Genomic DNA, 24,793 nt, shown 5'->3' with positions numbered 1-24,793 from the left:
AATGTTTATCTACTGTTAATACAAACTGCAGTGACAGGAGAGTAAAGGGCTTCAGCAGCAGCATGTCCCCATTTCTTGCCTTTGCTGAATTTTAATGAACTCACTGTGTTTGGTTGTATTTACTTGATGATGAAATAACCTGATAACAACTAATCAAGATAGATCAAGAATACTCCTTTCTGAATGACTGAAGAGTGTGTGTTTAAACTACTTAATGCTTAAGATGCAACCTTAATCACTAGTGGAAACTCATTGGCTGGTGAGTAGTTGGTAACCTAACTATGGACATTTAACAGCAGCAAGCTCAGTAAACAGCAACACGAAATTCTACCTGCTCAACAAAATGTTATGCCTTATGTGGTTGCAACTGCTCTATGATCCACTGTGCCTGTCTAAAAGGTCTCCTAATTTTTTTTTTTTTTTTAAAGATTTTTTTCTGGGTATTTTTAGCCTTTATTTGACAGGACAGACAAGCGTGAAAGGGGGGGAGAGAGAGAGGGAGTGACATGCAGCAAAGGGCCACAGACTGGAGTCGAACCCGGGCCGCTGCGGCAACAGCCTTGTACATGGGGCGCCTGCTCTACCACTAAGCCACCGACGCCCCAAAGGTCTCCTTATTATTTGCAGACTGACAACATAGGTATTTGGGGCTGTAATATGGAGGTAAGTAGTGAAAATAACACACATGCTCTAGGTGGAATTGTAAGGACATCCCTACCCAACTGTTACTCGGTTAACCACAGAGGATGGTTTTGACCAGGTACGCATGCCAATATACAAGTAACTTTTACTACCCTTCACTAATAAGCTAGCTGTCGCCACTCTGTACTGGGCACCACCAAGGTCAAGTTGGAGCTAGCTAGCAACACTGCTCATTCTGCCATTAACGCCCCTACTTGATTTGTGCCGTCACTCTTTACATGTTGTTGAATTTATATTGACCCCAACAGAGAACTCTCACTCCTGCCATTTTTGGGGAAAATCATTGAAAGGGTTGTCTTTCAGCAAATCCATACTTTTATGATGCAAAAATTTTTTTAACACATTTCAGTCTGGATTTCGGCCACATCACAGCACTGAGACTGTACTTATCAAAATCTTAAATGATATTCATCAGAATAATGATGCATGCAAATCCTCTGTCCTGGTATTACTAGATCTCAGTGCTGCATTTGATACAGTTGATCATAATATACTACTTAGCAGATTGGAAAAGTGGGTGGGACTCACCGGCACTGTGCTACAATGGTTCAAATCTTACTTACAAGATAGGGACTTTTTTGTGTCAACTGGTAACCATGAATCTGAGCGAACTATGATCACATGTGGGGTTCCTCAAGGGTCCATTCTCAGACCACTTCTATTCAACATCTATATGCTACCCCTAGCCCAGATTATGGAACATCACAACATCTATCATAGGTATGTCGACAACACACAACTCTATATCTCAGTGTCATCACACGACTACAGTCCCTTACTCTCATTGAGTAACTGTATTCATCAAATCAATGACTGGATGTGCCAGAATTTTCTCCAGCTAAATCCAGAAAAGACAGAGGTATTAATTTTTGGCCCTAGAAATGAAAGGGCAAAGATCAGTGCCCACCTTGGCTCTATGTCATTGACAGCTACAAATCAAGCCAGAAATCTTGGTGTTATTATTGACTCAGACCTGAACTTCAACAGCCATTTAAAGTTTATTACTAAATCTGCCTATTACCACCTGAAAAATATAGCTAGAATTAAGGGGTTTCTGTCTAAACAAGACATGCAAAAACTTATTCATGCATTCATTTTCAGTAGGTTGGATTATTGCAATGGCTTATTTACAGGCCTTAACAAAAAAATCAATCAGACAGCTGCAGCTGATTCAGAACGCTGCCGCCAGAGTCCTTACAAACACCAGGAAACTGGACCATATTGCACCGGTCATTAAATTGCTACACTGGCTTCCTGTGAGTCAAAGAATAGATTTTAAAATCTTACCGCTAGTCTACAAAGCCCTAAATGGTCTCGGACCAAAATACATGCTTGATCTACTGGTTCCCTATGAAGCATCCAGACCCCTTAGATCATCTGGAACAGGTTTGTTGTGTGTTCCAAAAACAAGAACCAAGCAAGGTGAGGCAGCATTCAGTTATTATGCTCCTCACCTGTGGAACAAACTTCCTGTAGATCTGAAGTCAGCTCACACTGTCAGCTCCTTTAAATCAGGGCTAAAAATACTATTGTTTACTGAAGCGTACTCTTAGATTAATTACTTACCTGCTGTATTCTACTGCCCATACTTTTTAACTACACACTGCTGATTTATGCCTTTTATTATTCTACTTCTTTTCTTATCCTGACTGTTCAATGTATTGAGCCTGTTTTTATTTTATGTTACTGTATTTTCTCAATTTCTATTTCCCTTTTTAATTGACTGTTTTTATTGTTTTAAATTGTGTCTTGTTGCTTTTAATGTCTCTGTAAAGCACTTTGAATTACCTTGTGTTGAATTGTGCTACACAAATAAACTTGCCTTGCCTATGAGAAAAGCAGAGATGGGTGATCTTTCTTTTAAATAGTGAATAGAAATTACAGTTATTTTACACACTATGAGGACAAACTGCATGATGAAGAACAGTAGCTTCCTCTTCTGATACAATCAGGTGTTAAGTAAAGCCTTAGAGTCAAATCCTTTCACACCCAGAAGATTGTATCACAGTGCCCCATCATGTTAAACAACATACAGTAGGTGCCATTAAAAAAAATCAGAATCAAAAGCCACCAGCTTCCCTGCAGTGTAACTGGTGGGGTAACGTAGTGAGCAGGGACCAAGTGACTAATTACCTCAGGAAAAGCCTTCTGTTTAATCTAATTAAGACTATCTGTGGCATCAGGGAGCTCCATGGTGCTCTACATGGGAGAGTCCATTCTAATGAGAGGCTGCTGTCCATTCAGCTTTAATCAGCCTAACACAATAAGGCCTGATTCATTCATGACGACCAAGTTGATAGAAATTTCTCTTGGTGAAGCTCAGATAGAAACAGAAACACAGGACTATGAGCAAACATCACAACACAATCAATCTGTTGAAAGGAGGACTTGATTTGATTCATTTCTTAAACCACAAGGGACTAACGTGGATTTATTGGAAAGATTCGACAAGATGAGCTTAATTTCTAGTCTGGAACATACACTGTACTTTCAGGTTGAAAGCCATACTATCAGACTGTTAATCCGCACTGCACAGACAACCTGGACTCAGCCATCTGATCCATAAAAAAAGGCACCAGTGTAGGCAGACGGGGACGTTTTCCTTGTCTGGAGAAAAATGCTGCAGTTACCTCAGCTGGGGAGGTTTTACTCACTTTCTAAAATTTCTGGCTACAAGAAAGGCCAAAACATGTTTTCAAGAATACCATTCATCTGTCTTTACGCCAAACAGGACATCAAAAGTGCAACTCCAAACTAGCATCTAAAACTCAAAATGTGTCAGAACTTTAAACTGGGACGCAGATGCAGAAGGAGAGAAAACTGAAGCCTTTATTATTGCTCACTGCACAAATGAATGCTAGCAGCTTATTCCATTGAGATTCTTGGAAACTATTCTGTCACATGTTGAGATTCTATTTGGAGCCATCTGCCATGGAAAACGGGACAGAATTTATTATTTATTACACAGCATAATTGCAGGGTCGGGTGTATTACTGAGGTGGGACAGATCACAGAAATCCCTATTCAGAAGAGAAAATACTCCTGCACCTTTTGTACTGACCACAGGTTTAGGGTGAGGTCTTCAATGCATGTTGAAAACTCACCTGACCCACTGACATCTTTGTCATCAATTATTATTTTTTGCACCACTGTTCTGATGTCCATGAAAAATACTGAAAGGCCTTTTCTTGGGGATTTGACAGATATACAAGGGAATGTCAGACCAATCTTTCAAAAATGTCAACTCAAGGTTCCCCTCTCTGTAGCCCAACTGAGACCCACGGACTACTAGTCACGCCACACTTCTCAAGACGTGTGCAAGATATTAGCACCTGTCGTTCCCTCATGGTATATTAAAACAGTTGTCAAATCGTAAAGTAAGCCATTCATGCAACATCTTGACTAATAAGACAGCTCTCCCATCTCTTTTTAGACAGTCATGCATACAGTTAAGTTCCAATGTACTACACAATTGTCATCAGTAGACTTCGGTTTAAGAAGAATTGTGTCAGTTTCTGTCCCACCAAGGCTCAACGGTAAGGATTGCCAGGTTGCCACTGGCAACCATTCTGAGAAATTGGCGACCAATTCTTAGCCTTTGGTTGCCATCAGTAACAATCACCTTTCAACATATAAAAAATAGGGACGGCAAACAGCAAAATGTGCACCCCAAAGTAGGTTCAACTAATCCGTCAACATCACAAACAAATGTCCGGGGGAGCAAAGTATCCCAGAATACTTGCGCTGGATGGATAATGATACTGCAAAGCATGCACAAGATGCACCTCGATAAGCAACACATAAAGTTAACTAGTTCAAGGTTGCACATCCTGCACAACCACAAGGCGAGACAAGCACTGAAGCACAAAGCAACATGAACGGGCAGCTCAACGATATATTGGAAGGGAGGCTACAAGAGCTGGCACACGCAACAAAGAGCCAATGACATCGCCATTTGCAAGATTAATGCTGCCAACCAGGAGACTGTTATAAAACTAAAAATGGCACCCAGTCACAGCATCACGTGTAGTTGTCTGGCTATGGAAAATCTCAATGGCCAAAATGCCTGGTGGGAAATAGGCCAAATAAATAAAACTTATTAATAGCATATCAAATAGCCTTGAATATTGTGTGATCTATAAGATATGTTGCCAAGACAACTTAAATATAAATGTATATAATGTAGACCAGAGTTTAGGGTGTAAATTACCAATGTATCTATTCATCAACTGAAGCCGTACAGGTTTGTCCCTGCCTCTTCAGAGCATACGCCACATTCACAGTGGTCACGATCTTCCTCTTATCGTGCTTGGTGCAGTTAGGTGACAAGATCATGGATTATGTTCTCCAGGAAGACCTTCAAACACAACCAAGGAAACTGTATTACTAAACTATATATATGTATTTTATAGTTCCTTGAACACACCATTGGTCCCCTGGTAGAACAGACCAGAGATATGCGTCCCTCCACCATGGCAAACCATACAGTGGACAGTGGGCTTGGTGATTTATGGTGGCACTTGGCACAGAGTCCTTTTCCTCCTTTACCTCTGCCACTGATCAGTCACTTCGTTTAACAGGCTGCTTCTACATTTAGCTTATTTTCAAGTTATTTAATGTGAAGTGTTTCATTGCCATTAAATCGTAGGCTTTTATATGGCTATATAAAACATTTATCCAGTCGCTGTTCTATATGGATGGCATTCTGGGATATTAATGGCCTTATTCTCCTGCATGCCTAGTGACGACCACTTTTAAATGTCAGTGTTGCCCACATAAAATTCTATAGAAAGTGAATATCAACAGCATGTTTATGAGTCATATTATTATAAGACTAAGTTACTGAAATATTAAATTCTAGGTAATTTGAGAGCTTTTAAATCAGATGGCCTATTTTTCTTGTAGACAATTTGGACCAATTTCAAAAATTGTGATGCATTTTGATGGTAGATGATACAGTTAAATCTCTATATGGGAATGCGGACACTGCCCAGCTCTACCATGAATATATATATATATATATATATATATATATATATATATATATTTCATATTTTAAAACACTATTAAAACTCGCAATTAACCTCATTGGTTAAAGGTTAATTGCTTCCCTTATATTTGACACCTTTTTACTAAATGAAAAAACAACTATTTCGCAGAATAGAAAACGAAATAAAAGATTAGAAAAGATCGACTCGCTCACTAGTAATGGGTTTAGCCTATCAACAGTTCACAGTGTACACATCCTAACATCTTAACACCCTTTCACATCTGAGAACAAGAGTTTTTTGTTACCAAGCCTTTGAGGTTCTTGTGGCTAACAGTAGCACTTGTCTGTAAGCCATCTTGCACCTTGCATTAACATGTGGCTTTGTAAATGTGTGAATGGTCTCTAAATGACTTATCTTAAAATAGTAGAAATATGTTGCTGTCCTTGGGCACCACATGGGCAGAGCATGTGTGCACCCTATAGTAATGAATGCAATTCTCTGCCTTCTCCATGAGCCCTCTCCCACATTCACACCCCCTAACCCCACGAGCAGCAACAACGCCAAGATGAAGGAAGTGCCAACATTTGCTGCGCTGCGACAGTTTCGGGTTGCGGAGCAGGTCACATGTCACAACAGTGGAAAATCATTGTGATTGGATCTCCAAGCCAACAGCTGGCATGGTATGGTTGAATGACAGAGGCTAAGGTTAACCCTTTCCACACAACAGCAGCAAACCCAGAGCTCAGCAGGAATACGAGGTGGTTTAACCCGAGGACCAGAGTCTGGTAAGTCCCAAGTCTCCTCTCTACTGTAGCCATTTGCGGCTGCTATCACACATCCGATGCACACTGAATCCCCTACCCAGAAGGCTGTGGCAAGGAGAAAACAAGTGGATCGGACAACAGTGGTGGGCATCTCAGAAACACACTCATGTCTTTGTTTCCACGCGCAGGAAACCCTCTGGCAGTTTGTACACCTCTACGTGCCAACAACTTGATGCAAGTCAAGGATAGCAATTCTAGGGATCCCTCGGCAATGGAGCTGCCTAATGCGAGGGGTGGTATTTTTAGCTTCCCCCAGACTGCCCCCTCCCCCACTGCTAGCCGTTGCTGAACTGGGTCAGGCCATGTAAATGTGGAGGGTACAAAGCAGAGACACCCAGCCCTCCTTGTGCTGCATGGCTCACAGCTGAGAGCGCTACTTCACCACACAGACTAGAACCTCTACACGGCGCTCAGACGCTGTCAGGCTGCCAGTTCATACGAACGCACAGTCAGAGGTGTCACCATCAACACCCTTTTCCTCTTCTGCTCTTCCTACTTCATGTATGGAGCGACATGTAATCTAAAATGATAATCAACTGTAATCTCTGGATCTAAGGGGCAGCAGCTACCTAGGGATGAGACGTAAATGTGTCGTCACCGTATATAATTTTTAAAGAATACTTACACCACAGTTTTGTCGTTATTACATTATTTTGAGCTCATTTATAAATAAGTTTGTACATCAAAAATGAATGACTCTTTGGTTTCTGACACCCAACACTGCAACTACTTTATCCTACTAAATAAATCAGTGTACTTTTGCTGGTGAGCCTTTATCCTAAGAAAAACACTCTTTTTTTCAACAAGTACTGTCCTATGAATTAAATATATGTATATATGTGTGTGTGTGTGTGAGTGAAAGTATATATATTTTTATTTTTAATGATGTATTTTAAATGTATGTTATGGTTGTGTGTATGTGGACCATTTGAGTCCGCAATAAAGATTATTATTATTATTATTGTTATTATTATTATTATTATTATTAAATACTCATATTTTGTCTCATTTTCTTGAAATGGAACAATGAAAAAATTAAAGGTGCATCCCAAAATCCATGCAGCTGAAAAACATGCCAGCCTGAAACTGAGGCTGGACTTTGTCTCCTTAAATCTTAACACAGAGGAGACGTTAATTCTAGCTTTTGGTGCACAGAAATGCCTCAACGTTTTCTTCATGAGGCATTTGGTCACCTCTAAAATAATCTCTCAAGACAGATTCTGCAATCTACATTGTAAAGGTAGAATTTTTTTTTTTTCTTACTGATGGATTTCCAGATTGCCTCTAAAATGACAAGCAGCAGGTTGCTTCAGACTGACTTTAAAACAGTTATTTTTTAATGAAGATTTCTTTGTTTCCCTGGCAGAAAAAGGGGAATAAATTACAACAAAAACAAAATAAGCAACGACAAATAAGTACAGATATCGGCTATCGACCAATTGTATTTTAAAAAATGGGTTTCAGACCAGACTTATGCGGTAAATCCTGAGTTCCTGTTGAACCTTAAATTGAAGCAATCAACAAAATACAGCTGATGTGGAAGGTGGACTTTCAGTGAATACCACTATAAACTTCATCAATGTACGATGTCAGATGTCACATAAAGGTTACAGTATTCCATTATGTTTTCACATCAGTACAACCTCTTATCATTGTGACAGTGGCTGTGTAAACGGTGAGAGGTCATGTGATGCAATCATGTACGTCTGAGGTCCTCAGTAATTTCCAAGCACTGCTGATTACTGAAAGACTATCCTGTGGTTAAAGGTAGCCTATAATCTGTGACCGCCACACTTTTATTCACACCATTATTTATTTCTTTTTTTGGCAGGATTAAATATAGTATAAAACATTTTAGGTACCGAATATTAATTAGATTTATCCCAGCCTTAGCACTGTCAATACTGTAGAGTCAGCTTTAAACCGTGACTGTGAAAATATTAATGTTTTTTTTCCCCCTTAGAGGAGAGAAAACCAGGCGGGATGGTTTTATTTAGCCGTCGCAGAGTCCTTCATGTCCAAAGGATGGAAAATATTCCAAAATGAAGCATCTTTCATCGAGCCACTTTGAAGATGAGAGGCTCTATGTGTTCTTTGTTATGTGTGATTCTACAACGCAGCCCAGTGGCCTCAGGTCCTGCTGCCCTGCCATTTGCAACCACAGTCTGACCTTGCTGTCCTTACCATTACAATCTCAGGATGCACTGGAGTTGAGCATTAAAGTAATTTCACCCAGACTTGCGGTAGGGAATGCAATTTGTGATAGCCAACATATATGTACACAATTCTATTATAGACTGAGGTAGAAGTAAATCAAGTCTGAAAGCTAGTGCTGGATAGGGCTAGGTTGCTACACAGCACTCTCACACTGATCCGATGTAAGTCGGCCAAAACTCCAAATGTTGACATTATTTTTTTCCCAAAGACTATATCATAATACATTTCAGTCTAGTGTTTCAAGATGGAATAACATCTAGATTCACATGGGCTACCTTTATCCCTCAGGAGGGGTTCAATCTAACTATCTGTGCTTTCACCGTCAGTGACCCTGCATTCAGTGTGGCTAAGCCACTGCTGTAATGGCGGTGTCACCAGAGCCCAAGACAAAAATCTGTCGGTGGATTTGTCTGTAGATGGAGAGAAATGTGCTTTGAAAAAAGAAACCTGAAATCTTAAAGGTGTGACAGACAATGTGAAATGTGACCGTTCTTATTTAGTGCCACTCAAGAGAAGTCACCAACAGGTCTGGGTACCATACTCTGAAAACAGGCCTTGGGATTATGTACCAAATTACAATACCTGGGGAGTAAACCTCTTCAGCGTCAGTGAGCCAATACGCATGCAGCACGCTTGTACCAAGATCTAATAATGTTAGTGATTGGCTGTCTCACATTTCACGTCGTAAAGGTATACAGAAAAAAAACTATGTTATGCCCAGAGATGGGGGTATTTTGAGAGGCTTGACTGCAGTGTGTGTCGTATAGGTGTTAAAAAAAAAAAACTATTAGACGAGATCAAAGGTGGTGCTCCATTCTATTAGGCTCCATGTCCAAAGTGTGTGATACAAAGTTACTCCATGTTTGACTGCATGAAGAGCAAACTGCAGCCATCTTCTTCTCAGCATGCATGTTCTCCTCACGTTCCAGAGCGTCCTTCAAAATCTCCACCACTGGATTCCCCCTCATCAGAGATTACTGAGGACAGCGCTATGATGAATGGGATTTAAGCATGTAGCGTTTAACAAACATTAAATTTTGGCCTACTTGTACATGGTTGTTTTCTGTAGTAGGGGCAGTACTTAAACTAGGACCCATGTAACATTTCATATTGCGTGCGTGTGCTGAACAATTCAAGTCAAGAGTTGAAACAGACTATTTAAATTGCCGCAGTGTGTAAACTACCAATACCAAAATGTTTTGAAAGATACCCAGCCGTAGTCACAGAGATCTTAACATCACAAAATAACACATGAGATGGAGCTCTGGAAGTCTGGGAAGAGACCTGTATGGGTAGTTATTATACACATACACCCTTTTTCAACCAAATTAGCTCTGGTTCCTAAAGTGGTTGCGTTCAGGACTCTTGGAACCTTGGTGCTATCTAGCGGAACCACCTGAATTTCCACCTGTTTTAAGCACTAACCACTACGGTCAAGGATGCTTCCTCAACGGAGGGCGTTGCACGATGCACAATATAAGTAAACAGTAGCAGCAAAATGATGGATCGCATTGATAGTCTTCAAGCTTTTGTTCTGTTATTTCAGATATTTCTTTTGGATGGACCAACTATTAAGTCCACAACAGACGCCCTCTTTATCTGATGATTTCTAACTTAATGTCTCTATTGTTGCCTTTTCCATCCTCTCTTTCCAACCTGCAGACTATTACACGCCTACTGATGACGCCATGGTTCACACTTAAGGTCAAGGAAAACCTGCTGTTTTTGTGATTACAATTGGAAATTAACTTTTCAGGTTGTAACAAAATTTCAACGGTTTAAAACTAGTTGGGAAAACTGGATAGGAGCCTGTTCCATATTGGTGGAAAAGGTTTCAGTGGCTACACCAATATGACACTGTAGCCACTAGCTTTTTTCCACTGGTCTGATAGCAATGTTTCAGTAAACTGTCACAATGACAGTTTGAATGCGTGGAGAAAATAACCAATACTAATAGACTCCAAAGCAGTTTCAATGTTTTGTTTTATACACTTAATTATTTTGCCATAAAGTTTAACAATAAATAGTTATTTTCAATTCTCTAGACATATGCAGACACTAATAAGACAGCTCTTCCACTCTACATAAAAATGTAATTGTGATCGGTGGCACGTCAGGCCATGAAGCCCACCAGCTTTCCAGAAATGCCAAAACTAACATAATAAATGTCTGCTACACTGACTCTCAGCATAGTTAGACCTTCTGGCTGACTTGATGACTAATTCATGATATTTTTCATAGTGTGCCGTATAATTGTTTTAGTGGGCAGGATCATAGTTTATCCGATTAGTTTTGCCAATTTTTCAAATTATAGCCCCCTCGGTGTCCCTGCAACTATTACATTAACTCCTATTTTTTAAAAAGCATATTAATTTTTGTCACACCTGCATTGTCCACTTTCTACTGTTTTATAGGCCGCACTTGAATGAATAAGTAGTAATGAATGAGTCAAACTGCACATAACCTAAAACCTCTGCTTGGAATAACCTTGGACTTACAATCCACACAGAGTTAGAAAGATAAGCAAAACTTCATAGGTAAATAGTACCATAAACATGTTGAACTTGTGCATGGTAGAAAAGCAGACTATATTTAGCTTTCCATGTCAATGTCACCTTAGATTAATGACCTACAGTGGCTTGCTATCTAAAATAATGCCTTTTACTAGGCAGTTACAGAAAATTTTACAAAGAAATGCAGACTGAACAAGTGTAAAATATTATCAACTGTTGCTATTCAGAGTACTGCTGAATTTTGGAGGCTATGCTTGTAAGTGACTGAAGTGCAGAGCATGACAATGGCATCAGTGGACATATCAAGCAGCTGTAAGGGGGACTCATCCATGATGAGTTAGGGACAGACGTGACAGGCGAGAACTGCCTGGAAGAAAGTGTGCTCAGTACACTGCATTACTTCGCAGTGACTATGTGACTACTAAAAACTCCCATGCCATGAGAAGCAAGTAACACTTACTTTAACAGTAAGCTATGATGTTGAATTACTAGAAATCACATCGTCTCCAGCATGGCTAATTAACCTCATGCGCACTGCATAAAAGCACCAAGTGTTTTAATCATGAAAGGTTGTTGGTCTAAAATTGAAAGTACGGAAAACACCTTCAGCCAAGGAGGTCAAGTGATCTTACCTCTGAGATACAACCACTTTCCAAAACAATTTACAAAATAAGAGTAAAAAAAATACTGACTCATATCCTTCAGGGCGAGCAGTGTTGTCAATAGTCAGCCATTATAAAAAAGCGTGGTATAGCAAGGAATAAGAAGGGATATTTTTGGCATTCTTGAGTGACAGCAACAGTCTGAGTTCAAAGGGCTCAGACACAGCAACAGATAGTGTTACTGATGGTTTAAGTGAATCATTGAACAAACTCTGAATCTCTATACATGCTGAGCTAGACAGGTTAAATAAAATATCACTCAATACTAAACCTGGATAATATTTTACTACTGTAGTAACATGTAGAAAATACAGACACATTCAAAACTGAATGCCAACAACTGTCAATGCATCACACATAGTCTGCGGCAAGGTATTCTGACCATAATGCTTGGCCATAGAATAGCTTAGCTGACATTATATTATGTAATACGTCTACGCTAACCACTACAGTGACTGGCACACCTTGTCTCATTGAATCACAGTCTAAATTCAAATGTATTTTGATAAAAAAAACTGCAACATTATCTGCAATCCACTGTAGGATCACAGGTCATTACACAAACACCGGAAGACACTGCTGGCGCTGCAGCAAACCGGGTGCTATTTAATTGGATAAGGAGTGATCCCTTCAACTAGACACCAAAAGGTGCTCAGTGCCTGCACTCCATATCAACCTGGAAACTTGCAGGCGATGTTTGCGAAACTACAATTACATTGTCTATTAAAGGTCAAGGGTGTAATGTTAATATACGGAATCAACTTGTAGTAGCTGGAGAGCTTAGGGAATATGAACTGCATTACCGTTAGAAGACAACTGGCATTTAAAGCGACATGTTGCGTTCAGGGTTTACGGTTTTTTTGAAGATGCGGTTGCGGTGTTGGTCATAAATGAACGTTTTTTCTTTAAATAGCGTTATAGCTGGCACTGATGAAGTCCTGCTATGACATTTAGGTTTGGTAGGTAGCTTGACTTTATGAAATAGGCTTAGCGTTGTGGATAAAGGCTGGGTTCAGGGTAAGCTTTAAGGGACACAAATCAAAGGGGGAACTGAATAAGCCAACACGGGTTAATGATATTCCCCGAATGGGTGCGCAACTTTGACATGGGGAGACGTTGGTGGTTTCTAAACGACGTTAATGATTTTTATTTAAGTACAAATCTAGTATAGTCACTCTTAATTGACAGTGAGCCGACAAAATAAGTTAAATGTGTCCACACGGTTGACTCTCTGTGAGCTCCCCGAGCTGTCCGCGTGAGCCACCGCAGCGCGTGGAGTCCAACGGTCGGAGGATACCGCTCCATGTCAGTTAACGTTAGCTTACTGACATTATCTCTCTGTGTAAAAGGGGGTCCACATGACGTTAAACGGACTGAATGACAGGTCGTAAAACGCACCCCACGTTAGAATGAAATACAGGTAACTTTCTCCCAACGAGTCCACATTTAAAGCGACTATCGTTATTTCACAGGGAGTCTATAAATCACGAGCCCCGACGTCTCAACGTCTCCCCGCTGTCCACGAGACACTGTCGCGTGGAGCCGAACGTTAAAAAACATCGTTCCAGGCTAGCGTACAATGTTAGCCAACTAGCTCCCAGGCGTTAGCTTATGCTGATTGCAAAGAAGTGATATACCACAAAAAGGCACTTCTAAAAGACTGTCAAGTCGGGAAACTTAGCCCAGAGCCATGCACAAGTCTGAGTAAACTAAGCACAATTAAAGAAAGCCTGGCAGCATCTCGGCTGATTAGCTACCTGTGTTGGAGAACGAGACGCCCAATGTCAGTATCTCTCCCAAGATATAACACTGGCTAACGATGTTAGCTTGGTATAAAGCTAACTAACCAAGGCAGCCACCCACCGGTGGCTGGCCCTCGTTGATCATTGCACACAAAAATGAAGACTTTAACCGGTGTGGGTTTTCCATGCAGCGTCTGAATCACTCAGAAGCAGTCCTTATCTTGCGGCATTTTGTGGCGCTAGCGCAGAAAAGATAACCATAAAAAATACTCACTCCGTACTCTGAAGAGCACCCCAGGTCCCTTTCTCTCTGTAACTCCCCCTCAGTCTCACCAAAGACTAGACTCTCTCCCCTGATCTGAGGTAAAATCCCGCCCACTGCACTGTCACAACCACAACCAAAGGCTCCGGGCAGAGCTGTCAAGATAGTTCCCATCCCATCTGAGCGCATGGAAAACCCGTGTCCGCTTAACCGGAAACCATATGACACATGCGTACAGCTGTTTGCGTAACGGTTTACTGGCACCACGTTAATCAGCAAATGTATCTAAATATTCCCAATGAACACGACAGCCATTCATAAAAATTTACACCTTAACAGAACATGTGCAGACAAAATAACCTATCTTCTTAATTAATATAATAAATATATTTGTCTGGATGCACTTTTCTAAAAATGGCGCATTAAATGTGAAATCATGTCGCACACAATATGGGACAAAAGCAGCCATAACGTAACTTGGTCCACTTTCTCAAACGTATTTCTGACGAAGCCGGAAGTACGCTGACAGGACTCATCTCGCCTCGCCTGCTTCACTTCTGTCACAACACCGCCGGGGACATGTGATGCACGTCAAAAGGAGGATGGGTATGGACCGCTGGTGTGGATTCCCATTGGCTCAGCCGGCATATCAGTCGCCTATGGAAACGGTTACGTCATGATCCCCTCGTACTCCCTCTTTGCTCCCGTGTCGCTTTATAATAACAGGATTATTCAACACCCCAAACACATCATATGATGCAGCCTGCAAAAAAAAAAGTGCACACCGAAACCTCATCGTTTCTGCTGTCTGCCCGTCTGAACTCCACCTAGGCTACAAGAGGCTCTTCCCTCGGCGCCTAATCAAACCTGACGTCATTGTTTCCATGACGTAGCGCTTTTTTTTCTTCTTCTTCTGCGGATTCAATGCCTGTATTCTTTGCGATTCTTTGGTCCTGTTGAGAGGGAGTCACACACTTGACAATCAGCCTTCCTATTCCTGGGGCCAACTGTCAGTGAGGTGCAATGAAGCGCAGTGCATTACAATGCAGGCAGAGGCCCATCTTTTCTTTTACCATTCCCTCAGACTTCTATAGTGTGCAATATAAATTAATCAACACATATGTTTCACAGTAATGGAGCAATCGTATATAAAGTAGCATGAAGTGCAAGTCAATTAATTAGAGATACAAAGTGCATGTTAAGAATGTTAAATATGTGCACGCCAAGCTGAATAATGCATCACACATCTCGTCTTTGCACGAACCGGGTCAGGTAAAGAAACCGTCCTTTGACTAACAACTTTATCTTAACTTTTATGACTACGTGGAGGACCCCCAGGTTAACAGAAGACATGGGTGTTGGTAGATGATAAACAGAAAACAACTCCGGTTGAGGTCAAACCTCGGTGTAATATACTTGCTGTCTTGACATAATGGGATTTATCATTAACACAGAAGCAATTTGGCCTCGTCAGATTTGGTAACAGGGGAAAAGTTCACGATGTTTATGCCTGTGTGCAATTTAAAAGTTGGAAAATTTCAGAACTTGTCGACTCAGATCCACGTCAAGGGGAGGAAAGAGGAAGAGAAGAAAAAAAACCCACTTAAATTATGTAAGTTGACTTATGCAATTATTTGTTCTTACGCCTTGTGTGTGATTTGACTGAGTCGATTCAGTCAAAAGCAGAAAGAGGAACAATCAGTAAAGATGCACAGATAGACAAAAAGATTTACACAAATAGATCGATAATATTACAAAGAATATGCACAGATATTCAACCCTGGATTCTGCGATATGGCAGCATTTTGTTGTGGTTGAAAATTAAAGATTGGAGAAGTAACGTGGGTGGATTTTGACCAGTGTGTTTTTTAAAAGCAGCACTCCTCAGTGAGAAGATGCACCCAGTCGAGTCTGGCTGTCACATATGCTTCCCCACACCCTTCACACATTTCTCAGCTGTCAGTCAATCTTCTGCTGTCAAACTTCAAACTAGAACTGTTGCACAGCAGCGCTTCAACGCTTGTGTTTTTTGTTTTTTTTTGTTCTTTTCTTGTACATCCAACAGGAACACAGGCCTCAGCTGAGCAGGGACTGGCAAACACGCTTTGCTCCGTGGGCCTTCAAACCCTGAAGTGGCGAAGCAGAGACGAGACCTATTTTTACGTCTGCCATTTTTCCAGTTCACTGTCAGTGGTTTTGGTGGCTTCCTGATTGGCAGCCTGTGGTGCTTTGTGTTTGGCCTACCCTGAGCAGATGTCCCTCGAACGTGACACTGACGCCACCCATTTCTTTCTGTCTATCTCTGGCTGTCCATCAGTCTGTTTATCGTCCCTCCCTCTTTATCTCTGACTTGTATACTGCAGAAGACAGGGGGACAGGCTAAACAAGAATGTAAAGGAAGCAACATTAATATAGCTGGCATGGCTCAATTCAGTGGTATCAACACTTAACACATTATATCTTGTTTGTTTATTTTGTAAAAACAACTAAAGTTGCTTGTTGTGTGCAAGCCAGGATATAGTCCGGTACATAACCCCACATAAACAGGCAAATTGTCCCTTTTACACTTTGCTTGTTGCGACATTTCATGTGTTAATTAGTGATCCTTCCAGGTGCTAGATTTTGTGACCGCCAGAATGAGCCATGCTAGCATTTTACCCCGTTTCCAGTATTTGTGCTAAGCTAAGCTAACCAGCTGCTGGCTGAAGCTGTACATTTAATTGACAGATATGAGTCTGGTATTGATTCTCTCATCTATCTGTCTATCAGAAAGCAACTACGCACACTTCCCAAAATGTCAGACTGTTTATGCAATATCTTTAAAGTCCCCCTTCATTCAAAAATGTGGTTTTCTCATTTTTATGTTCCCTAAAATGACTGATTTGTATCTGAAAGGTTTGTCTCTAGAGAAGTGTCTTCACATTCCTCTACTGAAGGGAGCGACATCTATGCGGTTCCCTAAAATCTGACATTCAAACGTATGCCAGGCAAGATAGATTAGGTGCATCACTAATAGGAGAGCCAATCGCTGTCTATTACAGGAAACATGTATCAACGGGGGAAGAGACTTCAACACAACACCGGCAAAGAAACCTGAAACCTCCAGTGCAGGGAGTGAAAGTTAGCATTAGCATTGTGACCAAAGAGAAATTTTCACTGAGGTGGACAATAAAGCTTATCTATTTTCCAAAATCTACCTAAAACCCCACTGCAGCAGATATTATTGTTGGTTTCACAAGTATTAACTGTGTGTCAGGCAATGCCCGTTAGCCTACAAGCTAACTACCAACATAAACAAAAGGAAGATGCTAACTACAGTTCCTACTTTTGTTTATACAGAATGCGCCTTTTTCGGGGCAATGGGAGGCGTGAGTAAGTAACAAAACATGTAGCTCAGCGTGTGACGTAAACAGTGACGTGGGAGGGAAGCCGCGGCTGGTCAGTCTTTCAGTGATTCTCTCGTAAGCCGGCTCGTTCTTCACCGTCCCCGTCATCTGACGGTTAATGGCCTCTTCGTTCGCGAGGGCAAGGAGGGTGCGCAATTCCTTGTCTCCTCAGTTGCTCATCTTTACAGTGTCTGTCAGGTTTGCGTTTCCCTCTTGCCTAGCTGCTCGCTAATTCCTGCTATCAGCTGTTTCCTGTTTATCCACCACCAGTGGGTCGCACATGCGGTGTCATCAACAGCTCCTCCCACAAGTCTTCAACAGCCCCTCCTGTTGCGGAAGGCCGCCTCGGTTTTTTTTAAAATAAAAGGGTTCCGCTAATATGACTACCCTACGAGGCGGAACCTCGTAGGGTAGTCATATATATTAGCGTTATAAAAAGGGGTGTTGCATAATGATTGACAGCGGCGTGTACCAATCTTGTGATCAATTACGCTGCTCATGATTAGTCAGATGTGGGTATGGGCGGGAACTTGACCCATTGGAGATCGCTACTGCGCAGACTCTGGCTCCAAATGACGTCACCAATGCAACATGACAGCGGCTGTATGTGGGATATTTTGGCTTCATAAAACGATGTTAAACAAAATATATTAGTGTAAGAATTCACATAATTTGAGACGTGTGGACGTGGACTTTAAAGACAAGAGAAGAAATGCAAGCACACATACACACACACACACACACACACACACACACACACAATGACACTATAAGCTATCAGAAGGGTTCATTAAAATGTACGTTGTATAAACAGGATTCTTTATGCAGAACTCATCAACTTTCCATGACAACATTTTCCTCCCAGTCAGCAGCGGATGTTTGTATTGTCTACTCTTTATCTAAATATGACAGATAATAAATTGGTATTCTGCCTTGTGTTATCAGAGCCTGTTTGTTCAGTTGAAACCACTTAATCTCTGCTTCAATCCATTTAAACACTTTGGGACCGCAGAAGTGATCAAGATGGTGAAGCCTCACACCAAGGACCTTTTAGCTGAATCCACACAACAATCTGCGAGCTGTCTGATCTTTTGACTTGTTAATGGAGACAGTGAATTATTTAATCCTGGAGATAATAAAAAAACAGAGCATGTATCTGCAACAGAGGGCAAAGCAGCAATCTCAGGAAATGAAGCACTGCATAACAACTTAATTTGAAGTTTTTCAAATTGGAGAGACCAATCATTTTCCCCACAGCTGTTGTCTGAGTCTTGCTGTTGACTCAGTTTCTCAGTGGAAATTTGCCATATGCTCTGGAGCATCTTGTGAACTACTGTAAATGTCAAGTGTCATTAGCCCGTGTGCATGCTAATGTGTTGTTCATGCTGTCTGAGTAAGCATTAATGATGAGGCATGCCAAAAACTCTCCCAAAAGGGGATGTTGCCTTCAGGGTAACTTTTGCATTTATGAAAACCCACTCAAAACAGAAGCACTTTGTTAATTTAGCTTGAAAGGGAACACGTGGTTTCACAGATGAAGATGTTGCGGGAAACAAAATCAGAAGCAAAAGTGTTGTCACATATTAGAATAAACAAGAAAGCTGTGGCTGTGTGTGCGCTGTATGGATGTGTGTGTGTGTGTATTCATCCCAACATAGAACTTTAATTACTGGGGAAGAGCTCGACACACCAAGAGACAAGATAGCTTGACAAATAATTGCAGGTTCAGTCGGAGAGTGTCTAGCAACTGGCACCGCGCGAATGTGTCTGCTGCTCTGACTGTGAGAGGAACTTAGTTGCGGACTCGGCATCTTATCACAGTTTCAGATAGCAAGCTGCTGTGAACTGATTAAGACATTTGCACAAGTAACAATGCACAATGGAAAAGCCAAAGGGAATGGAAAATATAAATCATGAGCCACAGAGAGATTATCAGTTATTTCCTAAACAATTTTTAAACAAACATATGACTGCGGTGGAAAGGCCAATGGTGCACTCGGAGATCATGTGCCTCTGGAGCCAGGGCAAGTGGAAAATGCGAATGTGAAGATGTCTCATTAGGCGACTTGCACAAGTAGGTCCCTATCAGTGAGGACATGCTGTATGAATATTGCTTCCTTTGGTCAACCGATCTTTCTACACCACTTTGTTTCTTGAACGGACGTTGGATTTTCCACTGGCTCAGCACATTGGCAAAGAGTTAGACGTGGAGGGGGGGGGCTTCCTTCTTTTGAAGAGGAAGAGGAAAAATTGTGTTGCATACTTTAGAGAAAGACTGCTGATCGGAAGGGTGATGATGTGTGAGAATTTTCCAATTGCAAATTAATCAGAAGCCCTGTTGTTCATCAAGTCTCTGCTTGTTTTTCGCAGTTTAGAGAACATGTCATCTTCTTGGCCTCAGTGTCAGAAAGCTGCATTAACATTACACTATTTGGACCTGCTATTCAAGCAGGACAGTAGCTATATCAATCAGACAAAGTTTATATTAAGGATGGGTCTCACAGATTGTAATAACAAACCGTTCTTATCTAACACGTCATTAGTCTGCCACAATTACTGTAATCACATTAGTCCTGAGAGCCACAAGAGTCCAAACATTGGTTTACGTCTGCTGGAGGAATCATCAATTATATGATTAACACTCACACTCTGCTGACTGGCAAAACAACTGCAGACACAGACGCATGAATTACACTTGTGATGCAGGTAAATATCTAAGAGCAGATCTGAAGTGAGACCTTGTGAAGCAGGCGCACACACAAAGACCCCTTGTGTGAGGGAAAGCTGAGAGAGAGGTGGTGGTGGTGGTGGTGGTAAAGGAGGGGTCTATCATGACTGAGCTTCTCGCCCTAGGCTTGCGCATGTTTGTGTTTCCAACTACCCCTGGAATTTACTGCAGGCACTGGCAAGGGCAGCCACACAGAGGTGAACGGCCTGTAGGATAAAGGCCAGAGTTGTTGGGAAAAGAGCTGAGAGGAGAGAAACAGAAGTCGCAGAAAGGGAAGAGAGAGATGGAGCAAAAGCACAGACGGGACAGACAAGGAGTTATTGTAAAAGAGTCAGCAAATAAGTGGACTGGAAATAGAGATGGTAGAACAAAAGCTGTGTGTGCGCATGTGTGTGTGCAGGGAAGGAGACAGTGGTCTTACTCAGCCCTGAGCCAGCAGCATTGAGATTATCTGGCCAAGTTTCCACTCGCAAACAATAATTCACCTCAAGTGCCCATTGAGGTTAGACTTTGTCAGGACAGCGACCCACCCAGCCCGAAACGAGGGTGTGAGAGTGGAAGAGACTGTGTATGGTTATAGTATGCCTCCGCCATATAAACTTGTGTGTGTGTGTGAAGTCATAGAGGAGCCGTAGAAGGGTGTGAGCAGGGTTGAGGGGGTAGTGCCACTGCCCTGTAGGACATGTTTTCCATGGTCTGTTTTCCGTCGATATCTTCTGTATTTACATTTGGCTCGGCTAGCTGTGGAGCTGGAAAGTGTATTTCATTCAGGCCAGTGAACATTTACATGTCATAAAATGTAGGGCATATAAATAGTCTTGATTCAATTACGGCCGAGGCAGAGAAACCACCTGAGATTCCACATTTAGAGGCAGCGCAGCGCTCATGGAAAACGCTGCCATTAGACTCCGACAGGAAGGAACGTGGAAAACAAAACATACAAGACAAAAATATTGCAGAAGCAAACACTGGCTAAGTGTGTTTCAAGCTCGAAAACAACGTTTGCGAGAAACCATGAAGGCATGGCAGTTTGAAATGTTTACACAAGATTTCTTGATAGCAGAAAAATTATAAAAGAGAGGTGAGTTTGTGTGCTTAAAATTTAAGCCCATGTTGAGCATAAAGATGCTTCAGCAAGTTGCTGGTGCTTCCAGTCTTACTTGAAATTATTACTCTACAGACATTACAAGCAACACTGATGTCACCTTCCTTTATGAAATAAAGTCACATTTTGGACCATGTCCTCCTCTGACTCCCTGGCACAGCAGGGGAATAAATAACAAAAAAGTTGGTAGTGACTATTGGCGACTATCGGCCAAATTGCTATTTTAAACATTAGCATTGAGTAGACACGATTTTGAAGTCGTCATTTTGAAGTGCGCAGCTGTAAGAAAAAACATGCCTGCATTGATAAACGAATTGATAAGCTTGAAGGTACATGATTCCGATGGATCGACGAATTTGGACGATTCGGTTCTCAACTGGAACTGGCTCTCGATTACTGTCTCTACATATGCCTTTCATGGCTCAGAAGTAACTCTACACCTTTGCATCAACTAGTGCCGCCTCTGTCACCACCAGCCATTTACTTGTAGCTCATGTGTACCTGCTCACCTTTGACTTTTCTCATCGGTAGTAGATAACACAAGCTTGATTATGCTTTCAAACAGGTAGCAATGTTTTGCTGAGATTAGATAAACCTTGTTCTCGATCACCAGCTTTGACAAGTTGAAGCCAAAGTGAAACTTAGCTTGCAAAATACCACTAAGTAGCCTGGCTTCTGTTCTAATATCCTTTGTTTTGCTGTACTCTTATGCTATTAATGTGGAAAGCTTCACCCTGCAAGCTGAAAGGACTGGTTCCTTGGTGGTTCCCAGCTGGTGGGTCATGGTCAAAAAGTGGGTCTCAGATCCATTTTGAAAGGACTGCCAGTTACTCACGAACGTGTCAAGTTTGTTAAAAACACACTTTATTTTGAAGAACAGTGACTTTCTGCCACAGAGCTTTCATGTTGAAGTGCCATTTCCTACTGTAGAGTGACTGACTCATAGACAGCTACTTGACAGAAACAGCAAACTAGTTTGACAACATGGCCAAACGACTGTATGACACTGAATATATTAAAATGTGTGGACCTTGAACTAATGACTAAGAAACCACTGCCTTAGATATATGATGTATGAAACCTTGCTGTCTGATTCTGTGCTTTTGAGACTCATTGGTACACTGACTGCCTATTTCGCTCATAATATGTCTTGTAGCATTTCAAAAACACCATATGGACATGCTAACAAGGTTAAGGTTTCATTGGAGGGGGCTAGCTAGACGGTGAGGGCTAGTTGGCTTCACAGCATAGGTGACTTTGGGTGAATTAGTGGCAACAGGCAGTAATTAAGAATCGTTTTCACTGTGTTTAGTTGTTCAGTTAGGCGTGGAGCCCATCAGCCCTTTAAATCTGCTGTTCTCTTCCCCCAAAGTGTGAGCAGTGCCACCGGGGACCAGGCAAAACAATTAATGGCAACTTAATTACAGTGCCACATCGGATTTTTTTTTTTGCTTTACCCACAGAATGTGCACAGAGAGAGAGGGGGCACATTAACAGTGCTGGCTTCCTCAAGCCAACACAGAGCTTTTGCAGTGTCCAAAGCAGAGTGGCATAGACTGGGCACAGATGGGGCATAGAGGAGCAGATCCAATGGGAACTCGGTGCCCTTTACACCCCATTTCTTCCCTTTCGCATGGGGGCTTTTCCCCTGGGAGGGAAGGAAGGCACGGGGAGGAAGAGAGGAAGGGAGGGTTACAGACTAAGAGACCTATGGTTCTTGGTTATGGAAAAAGACCCTAGAGCACATGTGAGCACACACTCGTGATGCACACAAACACACACCTTGCCCTGCAGTAGGTAATGGCCTTGACCTCTTTGAAAAGAGCAAGTGAACATATGTGTGTATGGTTGAAAGTGAGGAAGGTGAAAGGTTTCAAAGAGAAGCAGTGTGTGATGCAAGAGACAGAAATAAGCAGGGCGGGAAGTAACTTATTACATTTACTCTTGTTGCTGGAACAAAGTTGTTTTTTGTGTTCTTGTACTTCTTGTAATTGAACAAATACAAGTATCATACATTTCAAGTCACATCTGTTACTGAGTCAGTTGTGTGTATCTGTCCTAATTAACTGTGTTAAAATGGAACAAAAGAAAGGAGATAAATCCACAGCTGCAGCAGAGGAGAAGCTGCAGAGAGGAGGTGACAGTGTGCAGTCAGCTGACACTTTAGAAGACCTACATGTTGTAATGTTTACATTCACCAGCCGAGTGTCAGGGGGAGGGAGAGGTGGGAAAAGGCAGTTGCCCCTGGGCTATGGCTAGCAGTAGTTACGGTTAGCATTATTACACCTCGGCATAGCTAAAAAAAAAAAGGTTGCATCTAACTTAATTTTTAACTAATCTCCCACCCGGTAAGCGTGGTAAGTGACCAAAATCAAACACCTACGACATTGTGTGACACAGGTGCAGACTAGCCAGACTAGCCAGACTACCCTGATTCAGGTGAACATGCTAAAATGCTAATGGTGGATCCAAAAGCACAGCTGACACCTTCAGTAAGGGGTATGAAGACTGACTACATTCAGCTCCACATGTTGGAAGTGGACTGGTTATATTACTGTTACGCTTTCAGAATAAACAAGCAGAGAAGATGAACACAGAGCAGATTAAGTAGGATTCTGTGGTGCACAAGGCTCACAGAGTGACTTATGAAAAGGTGTATACATTAACAAACTCTTTAACCTCACACTGATGATAATGTTGTTAACCACTGTGTTGCTGAGCAATGTTGCATGTGTGCCATAGACTGTAAAAATAATGGACGGAGCTATTGTGACGTCATCCATTCGTTGGTGGTTTTGAAGCCTTGAGTCTGGCATTTCAGCCGTCGCCATCTTGGTTTTTGGAGGCAGAAGTGACCATATCTGGACTGAGAAGCCAAGGACACTATCCATCTATCCACTATAACTCAAAGTGGCACACTATTAATTATGCGTAACTTTAAGCCTTAATAAAATGTAAACGGGTGTGTAATACAAAAATTTACCCCCGTACAGTTGTAATGAATTGAGAAAGTAGCTAAGTGACCAAAGCTGTTTTTTTGGTAACAGGCTCTAAACTTGTTTATTTCTGCTGTAAAGTTGGGTATTTAAACACGGGGGTCTATGAGGATTAACTGGCTGCTGGAGCCAGCCTCAAGTGGCCATTTAAAGAACTGCAGTTTTTGGCACTTCCATGTTAGCTTCATTTTCCAGCCCTGGAGGTTGCAGCCTGGTGTTCGTGCTACTTGCTGTATAAAAATTGAGCTTTGTCTTTTTTCTGATTAAATATGGCAAGGTGAAACTAACTGATAATCAGTTGTATGCACAGGCTGAAAAGTGGCATCTACAGAAACTGAAATATACTTTTGGTTTGGACATAAGGGGTCTTGTTGGTTGTGTGCACGTTGGCATTTAGTGCAGTTTATTTTGTAGCCTAAAGATGCCCATTTTCCCATTTACACTGACCTATTTGTTTTTACATTAGTACCAAGTACTTTTATTTTTACATGGAAGAAATTGGTGTCAGAACCTCAACTCAGGTATTGTATTTGCACGGGTGTAGAAAAAACAATACTTAGCATTACACAAGCAATGTGAAAGAAGCATTTTGAAGCTTTAGCATGAAAAAATCGAATTGAACTGATGCACTCAAAGAGAGAGAGGCAGAAAAAATAGGGAGGATC

The 24,793-nt window shown here is 41.6% G+C and overlaps 1 protein-coding gene across 2 annotated transcripts in view; it reads right to left on the bottom strand.

The window, feature by feature from the left end:
• The window catches only part of atp2b1a (ATPase plasma membrane Ca2+ transporting 1a), a 165,258-nt gene that overhangs the window by 45,648 nt on the left and 94,817 nt on the right, over positions 1–24,793 (bottom strand). The window contains exon 1 of one of the 2 annotated variants that reach the window (XM_049566227.1): positions 13,926–14,040. The exons of the other annotated variant lie outside the window; for it this stretch is intronic. The gene's annotated coding sequence lies outside the window, so the exon portion shown is untranslated. Of the gene's footprint in view, positions 1–13,925; positions 14,041–24,793 lie in introns of those variants that run through there. 2 annotated transcript variants of the gene reach the window in all.

This window comes from Epinephelus fuscoguttatus, linkage group LG22 (genome assembly GCF_011397635.1).
Source record: "Epinephelus fuscoguttatus linkage group LG22, E.fuscoguttatus.final_Chr_v1".
NCBI lineage: Eukaryota > Metazoa > Chordata > Actinopteri > Perciformes > Serranidae > Epinephelus > Epinephelus fuscoguttatus.
Note: the sequence above shows the minus strand (reverse complement) of the source record. Positions and strands in the feature narration are given on the sequence as shown.